A 22,103-nucleotide genomic window follows, 5' to 3' on the forward strand; every position below is an offset into this window, starting at 1 on the left:
GCAAAAAGAGATCAAGGGAGGGGAGGGGACATCCTCGGCTCTGCAATAGGCAAAGCAATATTTCTTATATTCTTAAACAAACTGGAAAGAAGGCAATACCTCCTCTTCTCCCCATCCCACCATAAAAATCCTGAACAGCTGAAACTTACAGATGACAAAATCATTTATAGTTGTTCAAAATCAGAAAACTGGAAAGAATTCCAGATGAAACACACAAGGCCAGGCCAAGGGGCAAATTAAATCTAGTCCAGATCAATAAAAAGCAAAGTGCATTTAAATGAAAGAAGTAAAGTACTTGTTGGGTTTAACACTTCTGGAGCAACTCAATATCTGAATCAAGTGTTCAGCAAATAAAAGAAAATCACTGCTAGATATGAAAAGATACAGCTGAGAAACATTCTTTTTCCATTCTAAAGACGAAAGCGTTCCCATGATTATCTAAGGGATAACACTAACAACGCTGTTGTGCGGCAGCACAAATCAGTAGCATGTTCCCAGAATGCTGCATTCTGCTCTTATCATTTGATCTCATGAAGAACCAGCAGATGTAGTAAAAGATTCAGAAAATAGAGACAAGAATAATTAGGGACAAAAAGATTGCTGCACAGAAGGAAATGGATTCAATATCTGAGATACACGCACACACACAAAAAAACCCAAAAAATAAAACAAAATAAAAAAAACCACCAAAGAAGCGTAGAAAAGACTGCAGCACTCCTGTATACTTTCTGCATGCAGAAGCAATGACATCTTTGAAAGGGCAATATGCTTACAGCAGCTAAAAGGAAACGTGTACGTTTGTTTAGTTGGTTTGGTTCTGTGGTTGTGCTTTGTTATTTATTTTATTTTTATTCACTGCTCAACTTGCACCATCTTTTGCTGCAAGCTATGACAAAGACCTAAAAAAGTTCAGAGAAAGATAACAGTTTTATACAGTCTGTGACAATGAGTACATTGTATGAGAAAGATTTGCAGGGGAGAAGATTTCCATAGTGCAGAATCAAACAGAACAGGTTCAGAATTTCCCTAGTGGGGCTTCAACATAGCTGCTACCTTAGGAAAAACAGCACTTAGAAGTATCTGGTACTGCCCTCCTGAATGGCAGGCAAAGGACAAACATAGGTTGCAGAACTGGTCCATTAGGATTCCTAATCCTCTTCAGAAGTCCAAAGTGGTGTTTCCACGCAGTAAAGCAGAGGAAGCTGGGAACAAGAAGATGGATGAAGCTTTACTATGAGGCTTCAGTGCTAGATCCAGTGTAGATGATCCAAAGATACTGTTGTCTTTGCAACATTTGGAATGGGCCTCCTTCAGCCTCTATCCCTTTGCAGTTTCACAAGTGTTCACGTACAAGGTGTTCACAAGGGGAGCAAAGTATTTTTGTCATTCATATTGGAATACACACTCTACATCAACTTATTCTTAAGTGTACGTACCCCATGTTCTGCATGACAGCATGAGAGATTTTTGTATCTTGAAACCACACCAGAACTAGCTTTGCCTGGCAGGCTTTCAGCACTTCATTTACATATGAGTCAATGCTTCTGCAATACAAACATTAATGATGCATTCCCCATTGTCCTCCTATTTATATTCACTGTTTAACCTGCAGGCATCCCAAGTTAATTAAACAAATCAATCCCATTGAGATAATTGCGTCTCAAGCAAATTAACACAATTATCCTTTTTAAAAGAAAATCTAAGTAGTATCCACTGTATTTATTCATATAAATCATAAGCTGGATCCTCTAATTCTAGCTTCATTGCCATCTAGGAACTTGTCTTAAAATGAAAGGTATAACGACACACGAAACCAGCTATCATTTGCCTGCTGCACCCAGCAGGTTCTCTATTTTCATCGTTCACTGCACTGAAGTCAGAGGTGCCAGTCAGAAGTAAAGGTTCTTGGGGAAAGAAGAAAACAAGGAGGGATCTCATTGCACTGGGCACGCTGCAGCTGTGTCCCTTTGAAAAGAGTCCTTGCTCCAGAACAGTACTGGTGCTTACAACCTTGGCAAGATGAGCAATTTAACTCAGTATACTGGGGTTTCAGACGTTCCCGATCCCTTTTTCCTCCAGCTCAAACCCTCAGAAAACCCTCTGGAGCAAAACTGAAATTTTGCAAATGACATCTCGATCCACAGACAAGATCACTCTAGACAGTACTCATTTTTATTCGACTCCTGTTCAAAGCCTGGACTGGACCAGAATCACAGGAAATACTGTGAGCAGTCCATCAGAGGGGAGGACGGGGAAAAAGGAGGAACCGGACAGACAGAACAGTATCATCATCCCCATCCACCCTCCTAACCCAACACTCATGGGTGCTTTTTTCCAAGGTGCACTGCCTCAGCATGCAAAATGCACCTTGGCCTCCTCAGCTCACAGCCCACCACCCATTCAAACCTCCAGCCAACTGGTACCTGGTTGGCCACAGCAGGGCACACACAGCCTTCTCCTTGCTCTAATAGCCAGAGCCCACTGTGCCCAGCACAGGGAGGCAGCAGCAGGCCAAGGATGCTACCAGAAGTCAGCTTGGCAGAGCCACTCTCAGAAACCTCAAGGAAAAGTTAGCAGAAGCACTAAGCACATTGTAACTAAAAATGGGAAAAATTTTAGAAGCTGATATGCAAAACCAGAGCCTTGTCAGCTGAAGTATCTCAACAACTCTGCTCTTTCAAGAGACCAGAGTGCACTTAAGCCCTGTCCCTGGAGGTGTTCAAGGCCAGACTGGACAGGACTTTTGGCAGCTCAGTCTAGCAGGAGGTGACCCTACACAGGGGACAAGGGTTGGAACTGGATGACATTTAAGGTCCCTTCCAAGCCAAGCCATTCTATGCTGTGCATTCACGATGGCATGGGCCAAGCCCTGCCAGCTGCCACCTACATTTATGCTGCACAAAGCTGTTCAGTGCTTTGCTCAAATGCAGGAAATTCCATCTAAAAGCTTGTAAGAAACAAGAGGCAGGTAACTGTGCATGTGTGAGAGCATGCACGTGTGTACACGCATGCAAGAGACAGACAAAAATGGTTAACGAGCATAACCAGTAATAACTGTCTTCTCATGTCTCTTTGCAGATGATTCAGCGCAGGATGAGCATGCTCCTCACCGTGCCTCCCACTGGCTGCTAGGCAACTGCGGCAGTGCAGGGCAGACAGGCTTCAAGCACCAGCTTGTTCCTCCTTCTGAAGGAATTAAGGGACTTAGCAGTGCATTAGCTGTAGGACCAAGTAACTGACGACTGATTACTGGCACTGAGTCTCCAGGAATTGTTACGGGGAAAAATAATAAAGTGGTAAGAGAAGTGACGGGTGGGAGATGGGTGGGTAGCAGGGCACCAGGCTTACCTGCTGCCTGCCCAAGCACTGCGCACTGATGGCAGTGGGGTATCCAGGTGATTCGAGGGAAGACACCTCCCTCCTCTTTGCAAAAATAATACAAATAAAATAAGAAAGCTCATTTTTTCAGTTTTATTTTTTCCCCACTGGAGATCTGTTCCAGAGACACCTCAGCCCTGACCTGCAGCTACCTGCACTCTTTACCCAGCTGGCAGGGATCATCTGTAAACCAGGAAACACAGAAGGGCAGCAAAATGGACTAACCTGCAGACTGCTTCCTTGTAGTACAATTATATAAATATATATATTTATTTTCCAGCCGGGATCATTTCAGTGACATGAACGACGTTACAGATACCCAAAGGGATGAGTCAGCACAGGTGAGGGTGGCTCCCCAGGGACCCTCCATGAGGCTGCAGAACAGCAGTCCTCCAAGGAGGCCGCTTCTCCTTTGTACCCTCCCTGCACTCACATGGGAGGTCATAAGATCAGAGAAAAATCACCAAGTCTAACTATCAACCTACTCTACCAAGAGAGCTGGGCAATCACCAATCATGTGGAGTTTAACAAGAGCAAGAGCCGGTTTCTGCATCTGGGAAGCGGTAACCCTGGGTATACACACAGACTGAGGGATGAGAGGCTGGAGAGCAGCCCCAGGAAAAGGAATGTGGGGGTCTAGATTGACAGCAAGTTGAGTAAGAGTCAAGAGAATGCCCTGACAGCCAGAAAGGTCAACAGTATCCTGCATGCTCCTGTGTGGAGTCAGGGGTTAGACGTGGTGATCCTTAAGTGTCCTTTCCAACTCACGATGTTCTACGATTCTACATAGAGTCCTATCCCTCACCCATGCCTCTTAGTGCTACAGCCACACATCTCTAAAACAGTGCCAGGAATGGGGACTCCACCACTTCTCTGGGCCAATTCCAATGAGTGACCACACTCTCCTTGAAGAAACTCTTCATAATATCCAATCTAAATCTCCCCTGTAGGGAACATTTCCTCCTCTTAAACCACAGACAGATGACAACAGAGGATTCCTCAGCTGCAGAGGCACTTACAGGCATGCAAACACCACTCACTTGTACTGTGCCAGGAAATGGCAGACAGGAACAGGTAGAGGAGTCCCTTCTGCAACCTCTTGGCAAGCAGTATCCAAGAGGGACATATAAAGTCCAGCAATAACATTTAGCAGAATGTACACAGGAGGTGGTTTACACTCTGCACTCCCACTGACTATCTTAAAAATCCAGAGAAGTTTCACTACTTTCCTGTTAGAAGAGCCTCACATAGACTAAGCTTTCAAGTAAGTCCTACTCAAATCATATAGATAAGCAACCAAACAGGTTAGTTCTAAAATTGCAAAGTGGGACAAACAGGCAATCCTGCCCATCTTTTTATGGCCATTCTGAACCACATACTACATTTCATGTTTTCATTACCTCAACAAACCCGTGGCACTGCCAGAAATGATTTGTTTACTTATAAAAATGTATGCTTCTGAAAAGTTAGAAGCAGAAAACTTAATTTATATGGTGCACAAGTCTTTCACTAACCTAATTTTACACAGCATAAAAAAATAAATCAGAATGGCTAAGGATATCTGTTTCTTATTATAAAGTAAACCTAACATCATGTCAACTCTCGAACTGCATAAACTTCTACCTATATACATCATTTATAGGCCAGGGTCAAAATGGATAATAGAGTAGGAATACAAAATACTTTATTAGACGGCAGCCTGGAAAAAAGAATAGCTATCTTATCATAAAACATATTTAGAAAACCAGTTCTGTAACACAGGATCCCCAGAGCAGAGATACAGATGTCCTGTCATAAAGAATTCATTATTTACAAATATACTACAGAACACTCCATTTACAATGAAGTGCCATAAATAATTCACACTAAATATGCGTCATAAGAGCAGACAGTTCCACAAAACAGGCAGTGGCATTTTCTCTGCCATTCTTACCAAGATCCTTATACTCAGTGAAACAAAACCTATGTGCAACAGGTACTGATTTTTCCTTAAATGATACAAATTCTCTGTTGAAATTCTCCCCCACCAACATAGTATAAAGATTTCTACACAAGCACCATCACTGCAGCCACAGGAAGTGCTATTCACTTATTTCAGACATCAAATTGTGCACGAGTTTTAATTTTATCCCTGTAAATAATACTGAACTCATAGCTTCCATTCACTGCTTGTGTACAGTGTTGCATAGCTCTACCTTGTGTTTGCTGCTTTGACCTGAAGAAGCAAACACACAGAAGCAGACAGGAAACTCAAGTAGTGTGACCTCTGCCTTTCTGTGGAAAATTAGGGCAGTGGTTATTGTACAAACTATGCCAAAGACTTGACACAGTGATGGAAACATTCCTCTGTTTTAGATTAGATTAAGACAAATTTTATTTCTATATGTAAACAAACAGCTGCAGTAAAATAAAATAAAATAACTTAAAAAAAAAAAATAATAGTTGTGAATGACATAGGTAATCCAGATTCATTCTAATAGGTGGAGGATTCCTCGTGCATTAGGTTTTACTTTTCCACGACCCACACAGATACACCTACTTCCCAAAAGGGTCAAGCAAAAATTACATGAAGTACCTGATCGTAAGTTTGTCTGAGGGAAGCAGTAGTTGCTGTTTTACAAAGAACATTCAATACTTCATTTTGCTTTCCATTCTACTTGAATGGTTCTACTCCAGCAAGATATCTGTACAGATGCAAAACTTCATTTGACAGTGTCCCTTCATCCTCCTGAAAACAAACAACCACAGAACTCATCCTGCTCTAACTACAGATGCCCCCCTCCACATGGACAGATAGGCAGGACTAGATGTCCGTTTTCCTCCTTTTGAAAGCAGCAAGTAAGTTTCGCAAAGAAAAAAGAAACAACAAAACAAACAAACCACCCTGGTCCTGGTAATAAGTAAAAGCATCAGACTTGGATAGTATGTCACTGCACAGCATCCGGTGATCTCCATCCCTCCCACAGACCCTGAAAGCAGCACAAACCACAGTGACCATCCATCTGACCTTCCTCCCAAGATGGGCTGATGACCAGAACATACATATCAGCAATAATCCCTTTTGCTAACAGCATCTAGATCCAACTCACGAGCACCGCGCTCAGGAATCTTTCACATTCAGAAGGATTTGTTTCAGTGAGTAATTTACCCTATTTAATAATTTGTGTGTTACAACTAGCCCAGATTCATCTGGTTTCAACTTTCAGCTATTCAGTCTCATTACACCTCCTCCTACGAAACTGGAAAGCTTTGTGTTTTCTCTCTCCTCTATAGATATTTGTGAAATACAGCTCAGCCACTTCACTTTAAGTAGGCATGCTAGGCCTTTTTTTTTTCTTTTAAATTAAAAAAAAAAAAATCTAAGAGTGAAACAGGTTTTCCAACTGTAATCAATCTCTCAGCCTCCTGAAAATCTGTGTTGGTTTTTCTAAGCATTTTTTATTAAAGCAGGCACACAAGTACTGGACTCAGCATTCAAGTACTGATTTTGTGCTATTATACGCTGGTAATACTATATACTCCTACAGTACACGTTCTGCTTTTGCGTCCAAAGACTGCATCCAGTCTTTTAGTAGCATTACAAGGAGTCTGCATTTTGTTAGCTTAACCATAACCCCCCCAACTTCTTCCCAATGTAAAATGCTCTCCAGAACATAGTTAAGTCATTCCCTCTGCATAACATACAGAGGCGGACTGGTCTGTGCCAATGTACTACTCAAATAAGTCTATACAAAAAGGGAATTAATCTCATGTGAGACAAAGAACATACCATTATTTACCATACCCCTGCTCCTTGGTGGCATTTTCAAGTTTAACAAGAAGTAACTTTGTTTAGCATGATTATTAGTGATCCTGGAACAATTCTGTCTCAGTTCCTCCAACTAAAAGCTTGTAGTTACTTCTCCCTCCCCTTTGCTAGTAATTACATTGCCTCATCGCTCATTTATACTCAGTGCCATTATTTCTCTATTTGTGTAATACATACAGACATAACACACACACAATACAAATCCCAGCAGAAAATTTGCTCCTCTTCACAGAAAAGTATTGAAGAGCATATATTTTATGTCCTGACAAGCAACAGTACAGCATGTTGCTGTATACTGCTCCATTCTGACCACTGGATGCAGCATTTCAAATGCAGCCTTCACTTTCCCACTCAGGAAAGATTCATGAGTTAGAATAAATCCTGGGAAGTGCATGCGGGATTGTGGTTTGTTGCCTGTTTGTTTTTGTTGTTGTTGTTTTTTCTTTAAAGTACCTAATAAAGCATCAGCAACATTAGCATTATGGTTATTAGTTTACTTAATATGATGATGTTCCATTAGACAAAAGATAATATAATTGTAGGCTGGAAATTAACTATGGAAACATGTTGATATAGTTATACGGAGTCATGAAACTTTTTCAAATGCAGGGGCACTGTGTCTACAATACAGTTTAAACGAGTTAACTTATCTCATCTGTATATGCATAATAAACTTTTGCTCTATGCTATCATATCAGATACTTATTATTCCAGTACAAAAAAAATGCTTGTTTATGTACACACACACAAACACATACTTGAAGTTAAGTGAGCACAGCTTGTCAGAACATAGTGCTTCCCAGGCTATGGCTCCAAAGTACTTACACAGTTAGCTTTTGTAATCTTACAAAAAGGCGAAAAAATATATATTTTAGACAAATGGCACCAGTGTTGTGACACTGTGCTAAAAAAGCAGCATGCACAACCAGGTACAGGAGCAGAAGTGTCTGAACCCAGTGTCAAAGGATCCAGAAGTCAGCTGATGCTACAGACTTTGAGATGACTCTTGAAGAGCAAGGACTGAATCAAAACCCAAGTACCCAGTGTTGTTTAGCCCACATGGATTTATTAAGGGCACATTAACACTAATGTTAATCTAGAAGTGTTCATTTCCTGGGCTAAAGTTTAATAGAACTTACACTTTTTTTTACCAAAGGTCAAAGTTTCAACATATCTCCTGAGGTTAGCACTGCTAAAACCAGTGCAACTATTCACTGAACCCCAGTTTAACAGCAGACTAATTACAAGCCACAAAGCCTTGCCTAGAATATTTAACTGATTAGCTAACAACACACTTACCATAGCTCATATATTTTAAAAAGCTTAATTAGAATCATAGAATGGTCTGGGTTGAAAAGGACCACAATGATCATCTAGTTTCAATTAGTCAGAGCTAAAGAGTTCAAAAGATGTCCAACTTGTCTATCAGAAGAGCACCAGGATCATCATGTAGCAGTTCCTAAGTAGCCAAGTCGAGGACTCACTTCTCCGATTAAGAGGTTTGGGTTTTTGTTTCAATCCACATCATTAAGTCAAAAGGTACTAACTTCTTCATTTCTGAGTGCACTGGTATCCAAAGCAAGAAAAAGGCAGGGTTTTCAATTTTCACCTCCTCACAGGAAGTTCACACCTCACTGTTACCAACTAAAATATAACAGAAATTCAAGCAGCTCCAACCACCTGGTAATCCTTCCCATTCGCTATGAGCTGGCTTCAAACAAACCAAGAGATCTTTTCAAGTGTCACGCTTGGGTTTGCATAAGGCAGACCAGGCCAGGCAGACAGAGAAACTCAGAACAAGCACAATTCTGTCCCAGGAAGAAATGGCAGATCTCTCCTCACTACAAAACGTGCCTGAGCCTCAGGTCTACTGGGCTTAGGAGATGAGGCCGTTGCCTGAAAGGAAAACCCTACCATGGATATGCAGCTTAAGATGCTGCTAGTGGTTACTCTGCTGGCAGGTTACATATTGGCCTTTTTGCAGTTTTTCCAGTATCATCAAAATGACGGAGAGGAGACTGTTTCTTTAAACACCAAATTTCTAATATAGGTTCTAGCCAGTCACTTAGCACTGCATTTGTCTTTTGTGGTTAGGCTTATTTCCTATTTAAGAGAAGGACTGTAATAGTTCCTGGATTGTCACATTTTCTTCAAATAAGATGTTTCAGCAGCAGCTTCCTCTAGTGATACATTATTCTGCATTGGTGAGCACTGTGTTCACCCTCATCGTGCTCATAAAGGCTGGCTCAGTCATCTATAAAAAAGATTCACAGATGTGAGGCAATAAGACAACAGAGTTCAAAATCCCATTTATGATAGTCCATGGGAATTTTCCTCCATATCTAGATTCATTTCTCCCTTCTCCATCTGCACTTTCCATCTATTTCAAAACAACGAACAAATGTTTCTCTAGCTACACAGACCTGGCACGTTTCATTTTCCTTGTCGTTTAAGAGATGCACACAACCTATTCTGTATTAATAGTAAGAACACTATGCACTTTGTAAAGCTTTATTCAAAGCATTCTGTGATCTTCCTCTGAAAGCACTAATTTAGCACCTTCACAGTAGATCTGAAGCTTGTATTCTAACTCATTCCACACAGGTGGAAGCTCAGAGGTACAGTCAAGTTGAAGTAACTGGTTCTTGGTGGAGCCGTAGGAAGAACTCATGCCCTACCTTCCCACATTCATTCTGCATTTCAACATGTCTGATCAACACTCGCTCCTGCACTTCCTGCCCCACATTTAACTGCAGAAAATGCAGCCTCCTCTTTTCTCTTTTAGTCACTGGCAAAACGTTTTTTTGTGTGTGATTTTTATTTTTTTCCAAAGATTTTCCCAATGTTAAATGGCTAAATCGTTAAGGAATAATTTCACCGTCTCTTAAGGAAACTACCTAGACAAAAGAAAACATTTTCCCAACGACAATCTATGTGGTTATGCTTTTACATTCCAGACAACAGCCACACTAGTTGAGTACGAAAAGCTAATATTAACCCCTTTCAAATGAAAAGAATACACTCAGGATCTGTTCTTTAAAAATAATATCCTTGGATATGCAAGAGACTGCTAGTCAAATATCACAAAAGTCTCAATTTGTTTTAAACAGGAGAAAAAGAACATAGGTCAGTCTTTTTCTCTCGTCTTCAGCTATTCTTCGGATACACTTTTGATGTAATTGCACAATTGTATTTTTTAATAAGAAGTGTAAGCATATACAGAAGAAAGGACAAGCAAACAAAAAAGGATTAACATTTTAATACTATGGTAATATCTGAGTAAGAAAGTGATTTCAAATTTAACCAGTAATGAAAACCAAAATCACATATGAAAAGAAGGCAGGTCAAATGAGCATAAACTTGTTTTACATTGCAGACATCACAAGAGCTCCTAAACTGTACATGACTCACTAGTGTATAAAGAACATTATTTGATTCTCACACAAAGATCCATCACCATGGCCTCTGGACACACAACCCTCAGCCTTTTTTCAACAAAAGTATTTTAGTCACACAAGATAATACCTCATCATTAACCACCGGTTTTTCTAAATGACAGCCGCTACTTTTACCCAAACCTCATGCAAAAACAGGCCTCATCAGAAACTGCTGGTTGAACTTCAGATTAATCTACAGACAACCCCTATGTATCTTGAAGCTACTAAGCACAAAATAGGATTCGCCTCCTTTTTTCTCTCAAGAAGTGCTAAAAACACAAAGCAGACCAGGACTCCTCTCTTCACTAGGGTATTCAGAGCATGCCATCCTACTTCCTTCATTCCCTCACACCATGCCCAGAAATTGGATAGAAACAAGAAAATACACACAGCTCCAACACTCAACCCAAAACTCAAGAACAGCTGGTCTCTCCAATTATGTGACCCATGGTATGTGCATTTATCTATTGCTAGAGAAAGAATGCAGAATCCCCTTGAGGGCTTTGCAGTATAAATGGAAAGTTTCTAAGCAGCAAGGTTCATCCAAAATCTTATTAAAGGCAAAAGGTGTTCAAGAAGCTGCACAAATATACTCTAAGCATGTTTTTCACTCAGTAGAAGCTTGCTGGATATCCTAAGTGTTGTGTCAAAGTTCTACCTCAATTGAGATCTACTAGTGAGAGTGATGGTATAACTAGTTCAAATTCAGAGGACACTCTCAGAGAAGACTTCATTGCCCTCTCTTAAGACTACAAAAAGGACATCATTTTTGCTGTTGTTTTGCTGTTGTTTCCTGTTTTGGTTTGTTTTTGAAGATGCAAACTAGCAGAGGAAAGCTGAAAGAAAAAGGAGAGTTTCTGCTTCCAAGTTGTCAGTTTAAAGAATCTGGAGGAAGTTTAAGCAGGGCACAGAAGTCTACCCATTTGCCTGTCTAAAACACACTGACTAGGAAAAGGGCCGGTGAACGTATCTTTTTCCTTTTATAAGAAGCAGCATGTAATTGGAATTCACATTTTCAAACCAGAAATGAAGAGGATTGAAGTGACACCGCTACCTCGGTAAAAACTATCCAAGTCTGCAAAAGACAGATCCAAAGAAGAGTATTCCCTAGCCACCAAAAGATGGAGGGTTCCACCCCTCCAGCTCCCACAGACTTCCTGGGCAAATTCCATAAGTCGCAAATGGGCAGTGAGATCCATAAAAAGAGGCTGTGTAAAACATCCCTGTGGAAACAAAGGCACTGACCTTTTTAATCTCTATGAGGTATTCAAGTACTGTACTCACAGGCAATCGTTAAAATGACTCATTAGAGTAGCATACTGTTAAGGCTCAGCATTTGAAAGCAAAAGGCTAATGAAGTACTCAAGCAACAAGCTTTTTTACCTCTTGATAAAATGGAAGAGGAAAAAAGAACCCAGCCCTGTTTGCACACTTTGCAGACAAATTCCCTTTGAAGTTTAACTTTTTTCCTTCCTGTTTAACAAAATTACTTCAACGGTACAAAAGTTGGAAATAACACTATCTCACATGTAAAAAGTTCCTCTATTCCTTATTGGTAAGCAGCACACAGACCAAGAAAAGCCACCAAAAAAACACCAAAAAATAAACAAAAAAAAACCCCAACCACCACCACAGGAAACTGAGAGCTATTCATTTAGTTTTAGCCAGGCCTTTATGAGACTGTACATTTTGACTACTAGTTGATGCTACTATGCAACTGTCTGGCACATAAACCCAAAAAACTAGACGGAAAAATAAAAGCATCAACATGATTTTTTTTTTACCTTCAAAAAGAACACAAGTGGCAGGAATACAATTCTCCAGAAAATGCTACTTAGCAAAAACAAAACAGCTACTCCCCCACATATATGCAGTATTTAAAACAAAGAATCCAAAGATGCAATTATGGTCACACAAACCCCATCTAGAAAGTACAAGCAGTTCAATTTTGGGAGTCAAAATCCTTTATGCATTATCTCTAATGGCACCATGTACCCCGCTTCCTCTCATATTTTTTATTTTGAGGTCCTGAGAGGATGCTAGTCTTTGCCTTGACCAAGGATCTGAAAGAAGGCGTGAAGTCACTTGTCTGCACAGAACACACAACCTCAAGTAACAGTGAGTGATAATATAATCAAGTTACTTTCTGGTAAAAGCTTTTTCTGTTTAGGAATAGTTTACCCAAACAGCAACTGGTTTTAAGTAGAGCAATAACGCAAAAGTTACAAACTTACTTGAATAAAAGAGGACCACAAGAAATACCCCTGGGCAACAATCCTGTAAAAAGCCTGCGGGTCATAGCAGGCACAATCCAGACACAGAACTTCCTGCACAATCCTGCAGCTAAGCAAGGAAATGTAGCCACTGGATGGATAAGAACATGATTTTGTATGAGGCGGGAGGGGAGGGAGAGCATTATCTAAGATAAATAGCAGCAAGAACAACATGCATTTCTCTTCTGTTCACTGAAGAAAAGAAAACACCACAAGAATAGCTAAAGATTCAGAAAAACAAATAGCACCACATTTTATATTAAGAGTTAAAGAGTCAGCGTATTTGGCTTATCAAAGAGGATAAAAGTTATCAGTGACTTAGTGACAAAATGGCTAGATGTCTCTACAAAAGTTTACTCAAAAGATAAGGAATGTATTAGTCAAAACTAAGCCCAAAAAGATGCTGGTGGGCAGAGAAAACAATTTGAAGAGTTCAGAATAAATCTCCTCTATGTAATTACAGTTAATTGATACGATGTGCAGTACGCTCAGACATTTACCAGCAGCAAAGTGGCAAAATGCAGTATCCTCAAGAAACACTTCATCTTACCCAGCTGACTAAAGCCGTGTCCCATTCCTCTGGCATTTGCATCTTCCCCAGTTGTAGCAATGTTGTACATTACACGTGCAGATCTCTGCAGCAAAGCCAGCCAGTTTAACTCTTGAAGGACAACTTCAGAAGCTGTTCCCCGTGCACTACTGAAACATTAAACCCAAAGTTCACCATTAAAGCTCTTCTATGACCTCAGCTCAAGATACTTAAGGATCTTCCCAGTACCCCAGGACAGACTGCACGCCATAGGCTTGCTGCTCTATTAATAACCATTCCTGGAGACTCATATTTTTGTGTGGCTAGCTGAGGGACATGAAGTGAACTTCCCAAATAACTGCTGAAGGCACATCTAAGCACAATAGCTTGTAATGCTAAGATCTTCTCCCCACTTTTCAGCTCGCAGCAACTTCCATTAAACAAGGACACCTGGACAAGGCATTATACTACATTCACCTTATGGATAAGCAGACAAAAGAGTCTGCCATACTGCTGCATTCTTGGCAAAACACTCTACTGCTACCAACAAAGTACACAAGAATTTATAAAGCGCAAAAAAAAAGGAACCTCTGTTACTCTCCTGGAGGGAAATGAGTGTCATTTACAACTGCAACATGTTGCATGTTGTCATTTATAGCTGAGAATGAGCAACTCTACAAAGTAACAACAGAAGCTACAGTCTTTCCATAAAAGTCACCAAGTGAGGGTTCATGATCTGCATTAGTTAGGACAGGTAGAATGGTAACAGAGTCTCACTCTGGGGACAGACATCTATAAACGTTTTCCACAGAACACATCTTCTAAAACTACAGCCCATTCCTCGACATCCATGAAGTCCACAAATGCCAAGTTGCCCCTATCACTTTGGGGCACATTGGCTGAGAATGAAGATGGCAGCTTGAGAGGCTGGCCTGTGGGGCTGCAGGCAGGTTGCCACTTGACAAGTGACACTGAGAGCTGCCTCCCCACTCCCCACTTCACTACGCAAGGCTCAGCTTCTCAAGGCATCAGCTCTTTCAACAGGAACAGGAATCCACGCTGAGGATCAATCATGAGCCAAGAGAGAACATTTTCTGTGGGAGACTAACAGTGAGCAAACTGCTGGTATTCTCAGAGCGTAACCATCTTCTCACTCTGGGTACCTGAACTAATATTCTCCTTTACTTTCATTATCTAGGGAATTTTAACTTTAATCTTGAATGTGAATTCTGCAACTTTTCCTTCACTGCATTCTCCCCAACATTTTTTAGAATGTTTGGAATTTATTTTATTTTTTGAACCCTTTTGTTCAAGCACTTTTTAGGTTGGCAAGAGGAGCCAGAGCTTGGAAACTGCAGACTCCACCCAAAATGAGTTTTAGAGAAAAAAAAAGAAAAAAAAAGCAGAACATTTCCCTATCTCTCTACATCAGCAGCGAAGCCTCTCTGCTAGAATTGCACCATAAGCCTCAACTAAAATTTCCCTTTTAACTCTCCCAGAGCCCTGTCTTTAATTTGGTTAGGAAAAGAATGGTATGAAGAGTAGAAAGCCATGAGAGATGTGGGGAGGAAGAAGGCAAGGCAAGGAGGGCATGGTCCAGATGGCTGGTATTGGTGGTTAACATTTTAGTATCGAGAATTAATCTGATTTGTTTCAGAAGAGGTAAAAAAAAAACACCCCACCAAAAACAAACCCTCAAACCTTCTGTATTTTTTTTAGCTCGGGTTTCTGAGCAGGATTTGAGAGAGGCCTCTTTGCGCCATCAGTAATTATACATGGTAGGATCCTGATACTTGTAGCATCATACACAACAATCATTTCAGCAATAAGCTACAAAGGAGTATTATCCCCTCGTTACTGAAGGGAGCTGACTCAAAGAGGACCAAGGGAGTTGCCCCAAACCACAGGGTAGTCATTAGCAGATCTGCAGTTACAAGTTCTTGGCTTCCAGTGCTATTTTCACACCTATATTACAAAGTGGGCACACAGCACCCACCCCAAGGTGGAGGTCATTCGATCGGCACACCACATCTCCTGGTTCTGGTCAAGCTGTCAGTGCAGTGGATGCACACAGTTCAGGGACTCAGACCAGAAAAATAACTCTAAGGAGAAGACCTAGTGCCCTGCATTGGCTCAATGAGCAGCCACATAAGTGATAGAAATGGTGCCAGGGCAGCAAGAGATAGGCAACATGCAACCCAATCCAACGTGCAACGACAATTACACTCCATTTTGTTTGTTGTTATGTACTCAGAGGGGAACTTCAGATAAGTTCACTTCTCAAGTAAAAAGTGAAATGGCTCTTTCCATTTTAGCCTCAAAGCTTGACTGAGCATTTCACAGTGCCGATTTCAGTTTATCTTAGCTGTTTGATCAAGACTGCAGACAAAGGTACCTGCATCCTACAGAACCACACAGTTCATCATGTGAATACCCTACAGCAAAAGGTGACCTTTGCCATAAACATAGCTTGAGAAACATTGGATAGGTCAATTGTCCATCTGAATGTTTACAGAAGCACAGATCTTATAACAGCAAGCCTGGGAAACCTAGTGCAACAGAGACAGGAAGGGGGAAGTGAGTATTCCACTTTAAAAGCAGAACCACAGAAATTTGCTTTTCATAACACAATTAGTCTTAACTTATATAGAAACTTATAACTAGGCCTCTGTTATGTTAGCTGAATGTATTCTCTCGCTTTCTGTATTCTGCCTAATATTAGTCAGCCCTGAGTTCTCCAGACATTCCTTCTAACTCACTTCATCCTTTGAAGCTGACAGTTATCTACGCAGTCAGGCGCTGAAGTAATTTATTCTTTCAGAAGCGTTAAGTATTTACAACTTGCAACATCAAGTTGTGCAAATATTCAAATTTTCTGGAAGAGAAAGAAAAGGAAAAAGCATTTACCTTGATGTCTACACCTATGTAGATATTTTCTCCCCCCAAAACTTAGTTATTTAGAAGCTTTTCCTTATGCATGAAAGATTTCCCATTTTCCTCCCTGTACTTTCCAGGTACTTTCCACATACTGTGACAAAACAACCAAATAACACAAGAAAGGGAACTCAAAATACCTGTTACTTTTTTATTCAAACTCTCTTACTTTGAATGCTTCTCTAAGATGTCTTTTAAGGAGACAAAAATATTCATAAGCAGTGTCAAAGGAAATTAGTAATTCTAATCCAAAAGTGATGCCAAAATTCTGCACGTACATGCATTAACATAAGAAGAAACTACACTGCACCAACAAGATTAGACAGAAATCATTCTCTCACTTCACCTCAGCCTGGTCTCATCAAAACCACTTGTTTTTCCCCGTAAAAAAAACCAACAAGAACAGAACATCCAAAATATGGAGGGGAAAAAAAAGCCAACATAAACACTTCAGTGAGATACTGTAGTTCTCAATGTATTAAATGGGTGTTTTTCACTGCCAAGAATCATTCAAAAAGAACAACCAGAAATGTTTGCAAAACAGATTGCTACTATAAAATGCATTAACACAGCATGCCCCAGCTATTAATAACATAATATACATCAACACACTGCTTTTCAGATAATCAATATTAATTGGCAATCTAATTTGGAACTGTTAAGACAAGCGACCTTGAAGCAGCAATCCATCAGGTCTAAGCTAACGGAAGGTGAAAGCAGGCCTGGTAACAGTTACTTCCTTGTCATTTCCTTTCAAATATGACACAACGCTGTCTCAATGATCAAAGCCATTTTTATCTCACAGATGTACCTCTGAAAATAGATTAGGTCTTATAGAATGATTTTATGTTTATGATCCAAATTATCAGACTACCCCTGCAGTTCACAAGGGCCTCAGGATCCTTGGAAGGAAGCGAGAAGGTCACAAGGAAATATGGGAGAAGGAAAAGAATATGCTGCGTAACAGCTCTGGCATCCTTCAACAAAAGCACAAGCCCATCATGTCTCATGATGATCTTGTGAATGTTTCAGCAGTACCACACCAGAAGGAGTAGTAACAGGGAACAGGTTAGGAAATATCCATTAAAACTGTATGCAACTACATATACATTAGAACACAGAACTGCTGACAGTGGTGGCCTTGAGCAAGAAAGAGTTTGAACAGGACCATCCACTTCTTCCAGTGAGGCAGGAAGACAGGAAGTAGAACAGTGGCACCTCTCTGCCTCAGGCTACTGGGGAAGGAACAAATGAAGCCCCTCTGAAAGCCAAGAGAAGAGAACGAGGCACAGACATTCATAGCTCCAGATTAATTTCAACCCTGAAACAGTATCACACAAAGTGAGGACGCAGCCTTCTAGAGGTAAAAGACGAGAGCCAGCGGGAAGTGCTAACTTCACTCTCTCAGAATCTCATTTCAAAGCCAATTCTATGATTTCTAGGGACCTTACTCGTTATTTGTACCTGCCTGGGGCTGGCAATAAAGCCATGGTGAGAAAAGGTGTCAACGCCTTGAGCAGCAGAACAGGCTCAAGATGCAAAGGTCCCTTGGTGGCTGTTTTATGAGATAAGGAGAGAGCAAGTTAAAAAAAAAAAAAAAAAACTAAAAAAAAACATATCAAACTGCACAGGTTAAAGAGCACAGATTCATGAACATCCACTTTGCAGCAAAGAGCAATGCTTTAAACAAAAGATCAAATGAATGAGTTATATCCATCCAATAAGTATGAGGAGCAATACCTTAGGAAAGCAAGCAGCTGAATATTGAGGCACAGTCCAACCTGAGCGAAAAAGTAGGGTACACAAAAGCACTGCATTCACACCAGAAAAATGAAATCATTTCCAAAATCAACAGAATTTGCTAGACCAAACCAGCTTGAACACAAGCATTCATAGTTAATTCATGCTTGACTCCACACACTGGCTGCGCATGGGCCACAGCAACATCATTGCTGTGGTCACCATCATGGTGACACTGGTAGCCAACACGTGAGAGGATGGTAGTTCAGCTGAGCTGAACACTCTAAGAAGTCCTGAATGCAGATGTAATTATCCATTCTTGGAATATAGGTAGGCCAGTTCCAACATGTGGGAGTGAAGAAGATGGTTTACATAACAAGCAAGGTATGCATTTACATAATAGCACTGCAGACTGCCAGACCTCTCACCTGAAGAGCTGTATTTTACCTGCTATGTGCATACTGACTACTCAAAGGTGGCCTCCTGAGCCATTAAATTACATATTCATAGTGCAACTCAATGGTGGTGTGAAAGGGTGTGGCTTGAATGGACAAAGAAGAAAAGGTCCAGCACTCGCAGAAGACTAAGAAACAAGCGAGCCTTTGATTCTTGCACACTCCATGCTGGGCTAAGAGCCACCTCAGTTCTCAGTTCTTGCTTGGGTAGCCACCCTCCAAAACGGTAACTCCACTAAGCAAACAAAATCAAAATGGAAAAAAAATAAATCAAGTCCAGCTACAAGAGCTAAACCTCTGAATCAAAGGAAAAAGGCTTTTAGTCCTGATCCTCTTGTAATGACATAATGCATTCAGCTCTTTTCACTATGCTTTCCAACCAACAGCCTCAAAGAACAATAGGGATTTTGAGGCCTCTGAGTTACACAGAGCTCAGGACAACAGGAGACAAAATGAAATACATAAATGAATGAGCAGGGTAAGTGACAAGCTAGATGGACTGTGAGTTGAAAAACAGTGCCTGCATCATGCTACGACTATGCTCAGCCGTTTGTTGTTCCAGTGTGGTCATTCCAACATTTCCAGATTTAAAGACATCTAGACCTCTCTGCCAGTGGAAGCATCTGGACCAGAAAATTTTTATCTTTCAGGTTTTATCTGACTCCAATTTTTCTTTTAAATGTTGCTATTATAAATCAGCAACCATACTGCTTCCTTCAGAACAACAGTGACAGAAAATTCTTGTTTCACACTTAGACCCAGAGGTTTTAACTCATACACATTCTATCTTAATAAAAACAATCTGATTTTGAAAATATTGCAACAGGAAAAACAAGTTTCAAAGTATAGAAGCTAAAACAGCTCAAAGATCTTTTTACTTTTCAAATATCCTGAGGGAAGGAGGGAAAATCCCAAACCTAAACAAAAAGGCTTTTACCTCACTTGTAACTTAAAGAAAGCTCTACAATGCTAAGATAGGTATAACCAATCTGGCTAAACCCACGCCTGAAAGACTGGCATTTCTGTTGTCTAGACTTTGTACATCAATCCACCTGGAGAAAGGAGTGAGACAGAAACTAGAAAGAACCAAAATGATTTCTGCTCTGAGGATCAGCAACAGAGAACGTACAAATAAGCACCTCAGTTATTCACAGATTTTTTTGACAGGGAACGAAACAGTTGTCTTCAACCAGAATGCAAGACCAGTAAGTCTGTTTTGTGTAAGATCTTTATCTTACCCTCTCTCTTACCTTATCAGACACATCTCCTTGCCCTATTCAGAATCCAGCCAGTCACAAAATTCCATCTGCAACAAAAGGAAAAGTCCATTAATACCACTCCATAACCTTACAACAAAAGACTAATAAGCAATTCAAGAAATAAGTCAAACTTCTACTCCCATTCCAGTATAATCTCCACCCCAGGCAAATCGCCCTCCTGTCTGCGGCAATCTGGGAAACATGGATATAAAGGTATTAATGATGTTGCAACATGTTCTGTAAGAAACATGCTCTTCCTCCTTTGGAAAGGTTAACAGAGGTGGCCAAGGCATACAGGTTGCCCTACCGAGTCATAAATAAGTCTGCAGCATCCTCTCATTAAATTAAATGAACATCAAATTATATAATATGCACGGTTGTAAAATGAGACCAATGGTAATGGCTAGAAATAATCACAGCAGCCTTATATATTGTGGAGACAATTTTCTGTCAGCATATCAAACCAGGGTACATTGCACCTTTTATTTGCAGGCCAAAAAACTGTCAGAACAGACTTTCTTAAATACGGCAAAGCATGCAAGACATGGATGGAACAAAGCTCTTAATGCACAGCTTTAAATGATGCCTACACCAATCAGGTGAATTTAATTTTTTACCACCTTTACAAGGCAATCTTTCAAGGATACAAAGTTCTTTCAGGTAAGCATAATGCAATTTAGCATACCTCGGATCCCAAAAAGAGTATCACAAACCTAACAACGCTGCAACCTTAGAATTAATAATCTAAAACTGTGATAGACGTGGGCTTCAACAGCAACAGCAAACCCTGTCATGACACAGTTAAATAAAGGAAGCGTGACCTGCAAAACTCAGCCAGTCAGTGAGCCAGCAGGGCAGACAGGAGACTTCCAGTTGGAAAAAAAAACACCTTGAAAAGCTCAAGAGACTGCCTAGAGAGAAAAGTGTGAGCCAAGGAGCTAAAATCCCATCAGACAAACCCCTCCATGTGCCCTGTTAGTGTTTTCAGGGCTCTGCCCACCAGCTCCAGAGCTTGTTAGTCCACTGCCAGGCTGACAAAGACCAGAAACACATACATGAAATGGGACATTGGAAGAGAATAGGGATGGGGTCTTTTTAAAAGACTCATTTCTCAACCCAGTTATCTGAAGGGAGTTACAGCAGGAATTGAAGGACTTAAAGCTAATTATTTTCATGTTCACTTATGTTTGCTGTAATGACTGTGCAAAGAGCATTCCCATTCCTAAAGCACAAACTCATGCCACCACCACTCCACCAGCAGGACAAAAAGGTACTCAGGTCCCCAGTAAGGAGGGATGCTGTGAGATGGGGTCCTGTGGCCTTTATGTGGTATGGTTTCTTTTCTTATGCGTAAGTTAGCACAGGCTTGTAGAGCTAAAAAGAAACCTATCATACACTCTACACCATTTCCTCACCTTCACTGACGCAGTTTACTCCTCCCTCCTCTCACTTCCTCTTCTGAGTTGCCATTTACTTCATTCAGAAATACTTTTTATTCATAAGGCCACGGATCATTTTGGTTTTGGAATTACCAGAAATACTTTAACAACATCAATCTCACTGAGGGTATATTTTTCCTACAAAGGAGTCATTATCTCTCATGATAGAAAATGTTGAGGAACAGCCACTGGCTAACCAAGGATCGCTGTGCTCCTGTTCTCCTGCCTGCCCTGACTTTCCTCATGGCTCAACCTCTTCCTGGCTATTTTCAGGCAGACTGCAACAATCATACAAGAACAATGGGGAAGTTTGTTTTGCTCAAAGAGCAAATGCTTCGCAGCTTCCAATGTAAATATTTTAATTAATAGATTTTTTAAAAAAATAATTATTATTTTTAACTCTCTACTGCCCTACTACTGCTGACATTCACCTAGAGCTATGGGACCAGACTCAGCACTCAACACAGAAGTACAGGACTGAACAACAAGGCTTGCTGGCTTCAGGAAAAGCATTTTCAGAATCAAAACTGATGGGGAATCTGCTGGGGGGACCTGGGAGGGAAAGAATGAAAGCAAAACAAGTCTGCACAATTCCTGCACGAGGCCAAGGGCTCGTACTATCTCCCAACAAGATAGTGGACCTATTCTTATAGCCAACTTGTACAAAACCATAACCTAAGCTGTTTTCAAAGTAACATTACGCCCTGTGACCAGGCTACAAGGAGGAAAAAAACCACAATGACTATCTCCTTGCCTCAGTCATCAGTAGAGCAGTTCCACACCACACCAACATTGCATCCCCTCCACAGAAATGCTAACACCTTCTCCCGAGTTTCGTAAGTGAAGTGTTG

The 22,103-nt window shown here is 40.7% G+C and overlaps 1 protein-coding gene across 6 annotated transcripts in view; it reads right to left on the reverse strand.

The window, feature by feature from the left end:
• Positions 1–22,103, reverse strand: part of TRERF1 (transcriptional regulating factor 1) — a 98,258-nt gene that overhangs the window by 50,662 nt on the left and 25,493 nt on the right. For all 6 annotated transcript variants that reach the window (XR_014944573.1, XR_014944574.1, XM_015857362.3 and 3 more), the window contains exon 2: positions 19,805–19,860. The gene's annotated coding sequence lies outside the window, so the exon portion shown is untranslated. The remainder of the gene's footprint in view (positions 1–19,804; positions 19,861–22,103) is intronic.

Source organism: Coturnix japonica, chromosome 3 (assembly GCF_054131305.1).
Source record: "Coturnix japonica strain WE chromosome 3, WE-NBRP24, whole genome shotgun sequence".
NCBI lineage: Eukaryota > Metazoa > Chordata > Aves > Galliformes > Phasianidae > Coturnix > Coturnix japonica.